We start from the raw sequence: 8,783 nt of genomic DNA, 5'->3' as shown, positions 1-8,783 counted from the left end.
CAGGGGGATTTGAAACGACCACTGATTTGAGGACCAATTTACAATTTACAATGAGAGGAGTGTAAAGGCCAGGGGTTTTGTTAAAAATGCAATCATAATTAGAAGATAAATATTAATTAGGGGCGTGCTTCTTCAATAGGGTAATAGGATTACATTCTCTGTAGATACGCTTTACATACCGGTCTATGGGGAAATGATTCCCTCTACCATCCTTCCTCTAAACTCTAGACTCTCTAGGTTTAATTTAATTTATTTGAATCCTGTTAGTAAATCCTTTTCATATAGGTGTGTTTATTAAATAGTACACGGAAAATAAGTGAAAACAGCAACAATGTTTACTTTTTTTTTCTCCAGAAATAAGCAGGTAGACATCTGCCGACACAAGACTGTTCACTGATCTTGATCAGCCAAGGCTGTTCTTATATCGCACATTTAATAGAAGGAAATACATGACAGGTGCATGAAATTGTGACAATTCTTCCATGTTTTTTGTATCTTTTGGCAGGAAATTTAAATTGATCTTAAAGAATGATGTAGACTGTTCTCCCCAGCCCTTTAAAGCTTCTCCACAGCCCTCTTTTCTCCACAGCCCTCTTTTCTCCACAGCCCTCTTTTCTCCACAGCCCTCTTTTCTCCACAGCACTCTTTTCTCCACAGCACTCTTTTCTCCACAGCCCTCTTTTCTCCACAGCCCTCTTTTCTCCACAGCCCTCTTTTCGCCACAGCCCTCTTTTCTCCACAGCCCTCTTTTCTCCACAGCCCTCTTTTCTCCACTGCCCTCTTTTCTCGGACACTGCCATGTTTTCTGACTCCCATTCACAGGCACATTCCTTTACTGTCTGTCAAACATCTCTGGACTCTCTGTCCACACAAGTCTAAGGTTAATAAGGTGTAATTTAAATCCAAAATGCCTGACAGTACATTTTCTGATGGTATTGCTTGTATGTTCTGCATGGCTGTTTGGATCAAAGACTGGTTATCTCTTATATTGAGCTGTTCTAACCTCTGTCCACTCTGATTAAAGGCAGGGAGCAGGGTATTTCCTAGGTAATCAGGACTAACATGCAGGGGCAGCTAAAGACAAAGACAAAGACACTTTAACAAGTGAAAATGCAAAGCAAGATAGAAAATTCATCCAAACAGAAACACACCTGCTATTTTCATGTTTTATGAAACACAGACAAGGATGACATGTGTCTACAAACACATTTTTATTTTATAAATCCTTACTCATTTAAGCTTACAAATGGGTAGGAAAGGAGACTCATTGTGTGCAATAAACTGCCAAAACATGGTTTCTGTCAAGCTGAGGTGGGGGAAGACTTGAAAGTTTAAAGGTTGAGGCTCAACAGCTGTGTTTATAAATTCCCCTGTGCACCTGCTGGGGTTACTGAGCAAGTGCACTCAGGGATTAACTACCAGGTTAGGGGTGCACTGGGAGAAAGAGACCAAGTAACAACAGATTAATGTTGAGAAAGTATGTCAACACCTCCCAAGTGTATTCTCTCAAGCTATTCATTGTTGTAGTTACCGTGTAGGTTTAAGACTAATCTCTGCTGTTTTAGCTTTTAGGCATATTTACCAAACTGAAAAGGAAACTAGGAGGGAACTGTGCAGCAGGAACACACTCTTTTATATTAAATTCCATCCTAGATGCAATTAAGTACTTTTAAATCATTTCAAAAGAAGGCACAACGAGACTCAGAAAACATAAGTAGTCTAATAGAGACATTTAGATTTAGGGCAGGCAAGTTCAGAAGCATTTTAAGTTTTGCTATAGTTTCCTAGTTCTTGATTAAAATGTTGACATTTTACTGGGGATTAACCTGATTATTGTAATTGAATGTAAAAACCCATAGCTCAGCGTTCTACATGATCAGGGGAGATGGATTAAGAAAGAAGGCTTTCAAATTGAATATACCTCTCCTTCCACAGTCTGTTAATTGTGCTGTTTGCCACTACTTGAGTCACTGACCACCGCTATTTAGTCAAACTAATGATGATGCACAGTCCAAGCCATCCCTAGATAATTAAAAGAATGCCCTTCTCTGTCTGCTTGAACTTCTTTTTGGTGAATTGACACACTTGACACAAGAAAAAAACATATTGAGCTATCTATCACTTTGGCCCTCTAAATTACTTGTGGCATGGTTTTCTGGGAAATGCCTATTTTCAAGATCTGTCCTCAGTCACTCATTATCGACTGCCTAAAGCAGAACCTGGGAATGTTTGCTAGACTCCTTTGAATTTCTCACATCTACTTTTACCTATAGTTAACTCATTCTATAGTTAAAGGATCTTTACTCAGAATGGCGGTTATAGAATTGGAATTGTATCTACAATGTATGCGTGAGCTCACAACATGTTTTATATTTTGATCATGAGCTTTGAAGATATTCTAACATGCTGTAAATGTTGTATATGTTTCCAGTAAGTAACTTTTAATACATCCAAAACGTACTCTTTATTAAGTGTTTACACTTAATAAAGTGTCTTATGGCTGTGGAGGATGGTGGCTTTTAACTTAACACATTTGTGTCTGAGGCAGAGCCCTCTTCCACAGAATTGTTCCTCGGCTGCAGACTGCCAGCACACCCCGCGACCGGGAATAAGTAAATGAATAAATAGGCTGATGTTGAATTTTCCCCTCACTTGCCTCCACTGACACAAATGGGATCTACAGTAATTTATAACACTGTTAGAGAGGCGTCTCTCCCTCTAACCAAGGTGTCTGTCACCTTGTGTGCAGGGGGGGAGCCCTGAGTGGGGACCTGGTGAGCACTGACGTCCTGTTTTACGATTCCACACACACGGCCCAAAGGCTAAGTGACATCAAGCCTCATTATTGTCATCACATGCCACATTTGTAACTGGTTAGGGAGCAAATTGTGATAAAATAGGCTGATGCCCCTTCTGAGCCTCTTCTACTGATGCCGGACTTTCTCCTCAAGTGGAAAACTGTACTGCTATGGGGGGATGGAGGGGGTTATTTTGTACTCTCCCAGGCTCTTCCTAGAATACTGTTTATTAACTAATGGTCCACCTCTTGTTCACAGATAGTCTCTGTAAAAGCAAATGGCTGTGGTTGTTTGGTTGTCCACCAGCTTGGTGCACATGCAACATGTCACACAGCACAGTGACCCTAGACACCTGAACAGGTAGGAAGCTAAAGCAACACACAGAAGAGCACACATCCGCTTGAGCTAAGACGCCATCAGTGTTGAGAGCAGCCCTTCAAATGTTCCATGTTAATCCAAAGTGTCTCTGAAAAAAAATTGCATGGGTCTGTTATTTTGAAAATGGTGTAGAGTCATTACAATTATTCAACACTTATTCAACACCCTCACCTAAAGCATACCTCGGCATATGCTGGAATAATGAGGGGTAGAGAAATCTCTCGCTTGCATAAACCACCAATTGGTGAAATGAAAATCTGAGTGAAACAAAGGAGAGACCCCCATGGCGTCTGGGTCTACAGTTTCTGTCACATATATTCCTTGGAGGTTTCATGTGACAAAACGCAGAAAGTTGCTTTGTCCTTCTTCTTGTCACGTTACACCCCTTACCCATAGATTTTTTTTTCTCTTCTCCTGTTGTCTCGCTGTCTGTGCTGTCAGCCCATAGCCTGGCACCTGCTCTCATGTTCCTAATTAGTCCCATTTAATTAATTATATACGGCAGCACATCTCCTTATCTCTTCCACTTCCTCTATATCCCTCTCTCTGTCTGTTTTCGTCATCTGTCAAGATCAGTTTGTCTGCAGAGTTTTTGCACAGTACACCATGCGACCTGGTGTGTGACTTGCGTGCGTGTCAAACACCAGGATACATGTGTATTGAACGTTGGTACACACACACGGACACTCAAGCGGTTGGTAGACTGAACAGAGGTTACAATACCTCCTTTCTAATGGCTCTTTATTGTACTCCGATAGCCTGGAGAACTATGGGACGTTTACACTAGTGATTGGCCTCAGGTTGCATGTGTTGATCTTGGTAAAGGAAAACCTGTCAGCATTATAGCTTCACAGCTGCTGCCACCCTGTCCTCCTCTTACCCTGGGATCCATGCCTGGCAGAAGAAAAGAGCCTATCAAATATTTACTCCCTGATCAACATCACACAAAAGGAGCAATCAAACTTTTGGCCAGACTGATGGACTCTAGTGTCATTGAGTTTCCTACTACCTCAACAGTGATGTGTCAGCCATATGGATGTCTACCCTGTAGTTTGTATTACATTGAATGTTGCGTTTTTTCTGTTGTTTTGTTGGACTGAAAAGTTGCTATAGGACAAAGTTGCCGTATAAAAGAGAGACAAAGTTCATTTGATTACCTACATTGTGAGGTGGTGAGTGTGTAGAGGGACACGTTTGATAGCTTAGAGTAAAACCTTTTTTGTTTTTTTTCAGATTTGGTCTTTGATGCTGCAGGCTCTCAAAAACAGACATAAACTCTTACAAAACGTGCTGAAAGAAGATCATCTGATTTGATTTGTGAACGGTTCACTTATGAAGAAAATAGTCCAAGATTTACACCCTAAACCCTTGCGGTCAGTTTGCAGTAAATGAAATCTTTGGAGGGAATTGTAATGTATTGCCTTGGAAAATGTATATTTTTCAGTTGGTGGGTGGATTTCATTCTATTAACCTCTGCACGGTGTTAAAGGATATGTTTATGGAAAGGAAATGACAAGAAGTCGAGTTGACAGGCCTGGAGTGAGACAGTTAAATGCCCCTCGCTGCTCTGGATAATTAATAAATAAAGTACCAGGGGAGCCCTGTCATGGCTTCCTGTATGACAGGGGCTGTCTCCAGAGCGCTAAAGCATTAAATGACCAATTCCTGTCAGGCTAACTTCCACCGCTCTCCCTCGGCACCCTCTCTCCTTCTCTCTCCCTCTCTCTTTCCCTTTACCCCCCTCTTTCTCTTTTTCCCCCCTTGCTCTCTCGCTCCCTCTCTTTCTTTCAAAGAGAGCTACTTTGCTCTCTTTGCACTGAGTTTTTCAGCGACTGATGGCTCTAGTTCATTTCTGCTGAATTAATTGGTCCCTGAATGAATTCTGTTGACAGGGCAATTCATCATGTGTTTGGCCTGACAGTGACTGGGTGTTGGGAGAGTGGGGGTTAGGGGGGAGTGGGAGGAGTCGGGGTTAAGGGGGGGAAAGGATGGGGTTGATGATTCTGCCTTTTTCATACTTCCATTTTTTGTACCGTAGTTGAAACGCTTTAAACAAGAAGAGGTAGGATGCATCAAACTGTGTTTTTTGTTCTCTTTTTTGTTCTCCCTCTGAATATCTCCATGTTCCCTGGGTTGCCAACCAACCAGCCCAACTGACAGACCCAGCTGATTAGAAGATCCTCTGTTGCCTTTGGAAACTCCCCCTCTTGATTGGCCATGCAGGTTAGACCCTTAACCCTCACCAGACTCTGGGACTCCCAGCCACAGCGATGTGGCTCCTAACATTGAGTAAGGCGCATTGCATTAGGCATTAATTGCATCATGTATCACACAATAGCCATTAAGGGTCATTATTTACAAGTGAAGGCTAAACGAGTTTAGGCCGGGGTTGACCAGGGGCTCTAGTTGTGGCAGTGGATCTGACTAAGGTGCCAACCCAGAGTGCAGTTGTCACCTGCAATGATACATCTAATAAGCAGACGATTGTTGCGTTTGAAAAGGATGTTGCTGTGACACATGCCTATACACCCCCTCCTCTGCACGCCCTACACTCTTTTCCTCCGACTCCTCCTTTCCCTCTCACACATGCACATGCACACGCACGCACACACACACACACCCACACATACACACATTCACACTCAAGCAGAGCATTTATTATGTTCAATCAATCAATGTTCACTCATTAAGCACCTCCCCTGAAGTGTCTCCTGGATAGCCTCACACAGCTAGAGTCAAAAATTACCTCATAATTGCTGCTCAGGCATCATAACAAGCTAGGCTGCCCCACTGACACCACCATGCAAACAGGTCCAGCACAGAAATTGATGGATACTGGAGAATTGGATTATATATTGCCATATCCAATTAGATACAGCACATAAAGCAGCAGATCTGTTTCCTGTTTCATAACATCAAATGGATGTTCACATATACTGTACAGCATTGAGACATAAATATACATAATGTTTTCTCTCTTTTCCTTTTTGGCATGTCATAGCAAACAATATCCTTATGGATTTATTGTACATTTGACACCCCAGTGACCAAGTTATTACTCAGTAAGTGAAACACATTCCAGTAGCAAGAACTACAAACTGGAGCTGACTGGCACACATTATGATTAGAAATAAATTAGGTCAAAGTTGGGATTATAGTATGACACTACACTATTCAAAAGTCAAAATACCAGATCTAGAATCATAACATAACTATTGGTAATCTACATCAGTCCTCTTGAAGCAAACCAAATAGGTGTATGTGTAAATCTTTAAATGTTTTGATGAAAAAAAGAAATCCTACCCACCAACCAAATCATGTGATCTAAGACTTATTTGAAACCCAAACACAATGTACACTACAGGGTAAGTCTCTGTGCTCCATTTTTGGAGAGCAGTCTATTGAGTTGGCCCAAATGGATCAACAGCGAAGGGGGGTAACACTGGAAACCATTTAGAGAATTACTGCTGACTCAGTATGAGAAATAACTACATTGCCAGTGAAACTGATGGCTGGGTTAGATAATTCAATTGTTTTTCACAAATTAATTAAACATCTTTGCTACCAAAGGGACCATTCTAGACCCTGTAAATCAACATTTCAACACCTAGTATTTATCTGTTCCTGAATGAACCCTTGTTTTCCAAATCCCCCCCCCCCCCAAAGAAAAAAGTTTGTATGTGCGATCAATATACTGTACTATATTTAAATTCTGTCAGTGTGTGATGTTGATAGAGACTCAGCATTTTCAGTGTTGATTTGAACCTCTGACTTTAAGCTAGGCTTCTTACCACCACACATTGTTTGAGTAGTAAATACAATGGCAGGTGCTTTTTGTAATGCCTTGCTGATAGAGCCAATCAGCTCATCCGATCTCAGATATGTTTTTTTTCTTCCTGTGGATGTTGTTGTCATCTGGCATGCTGCAGTAAAGATGAGCTTGATTGACAGATGCATCCGGGTTCACAGTTTATTGGTTTCCGCGAGAGAAGCCAGATATGCCAATTTAGACAGGGGAGTGACAAAAAGTTTCCATCTAAATGGAATAATTTTACTACTGGGAATTCTCGGCTGGGGGAAAGGGAAGGAGTTGAGAGTTTTTTTTCTTCTTTTAACAAGGGCTGTGAATGACAAACATATACGACAGTTAGGGGCTGACAGAACATCCACTTTTGATGCTTCACAGGGGAGCCATGAAATAAACAACAGGCAGAGAAATTGAATTACAATCGAAAAGTGTCTCTTTTTGGAGAGTGAGGGAGCTCAAAAGCTCAAGACTCCTCTCCCCATATGTACTTTCAGAGGTCGTTATTAATCTCTTTCCATAAAAATAATCTAATCCCTATTAGGCTAGTCAGTAGATGACAAGACTGTAGTGGTAGAAGGTCCAATGGATGGACACCAATGCAGCCCAGCCTATTATTGCTAATTTCACATAATCTAATGTATTAGTTTTGTCAAATAGGAAAAGGCAGCGGAGGTTGCTAATTGTGTCTGGCTAGAGTTCAGGTTGATGTATGTTCCTTGCAGATGGATTAAAATCCACTCATCATTATTACATGTGTGCAACCAGCGCAGCATTGAAATGCTTTTGGGAACCACAGAAGCAGGACTAGAGAATGGAATCTGGCATCAACAATGAGATTTACACAGTACAGTATGTAATATATTGTACATGTTGGGACAACAGTTAAGTGTATACAAAATGCAAAAACACTTTCTAGACTTCCTATGTAATCTCCTGTGCACAACCCAAATCCTTTGCTTGCACAATGCTAATCAGGACAGTTCGTTCTTATTATAAATCAATAATGATGTAAATAAGTCACTCAGCATAGGGTGGTGAAGGGATTAAGAAAACATCCATCGTAAAGAGAGAAAGAGGGTGAATTATACTTAAGAGGGATTTCCTGCATAAACCTCTCTCTGTTACGTCACACTAATTGAATTCCGCCTCATTGCAAGAAATAAAAATTCTGTTTTACAAAGCATAGGGAGGTTAAATACTCTCTGGGCTCAGTGATCCAAAACACAGAGAAAACATTCAGTTGCATTCTCACTGTAATCCTTAACCTCACACAGTACTCTTTTTATCCTGAAGGGTGCTTGATATAATTCTAATTAATTTGAGGTTATTTCAAAATGCAGTATGACTTCAATGGGGCGATACATTTTAGTTACTTTTCTGTAACAAAATGGACATATTGAATTTACAGTTCGGTCCTCAACTGCTGGTTTCAGAAATATGCATATTGATAATGCATATTTGCATTGCAAGCATTGAAACGGTTATGTAATATGTTCTTTTTTTTTTTTTTTTTACGGTATTGGAATAGCAATTGAAGCTATGATTTCTTATCTATCATGAGTATGTTATACCCCATCTGTACAGTATTTACATCGATATGCTCTGGTCAGAGTTTACCTCTCATCCTCTTAACTTGCATAATGCCAGCACTTTACATTTGGGGAGTGTTTGTGAACTGTCCTTCCATTGAGAGGGTTTTGTTACTTACAACAAGATATTTTGTTTCCTGCATTTTGCTTAGAATCTATAAATACATGTATTTTTTTTACAGGAAACCTTACAGGTAAAATAACAAAAAT

This window comes from Hypomesus transpacificus, chromosome 13 (genome assembly GCF_021917145.1).
Source record: "Hypomesus transpacificus isolate Combined female chromosome 13, fHypTra1, whole genome shotgun sequence".
NCBI lineage: Eukaryota > Metazoa > Chordata > Actinopteri > Osmeriformes > Osmeridae > Hypomesus > Hypomesus transpacificus.
The sequence above is the reverse complement of the archived record's forward strand: the minus strand, read 5'-3'. Positions refer to the sequence as shown.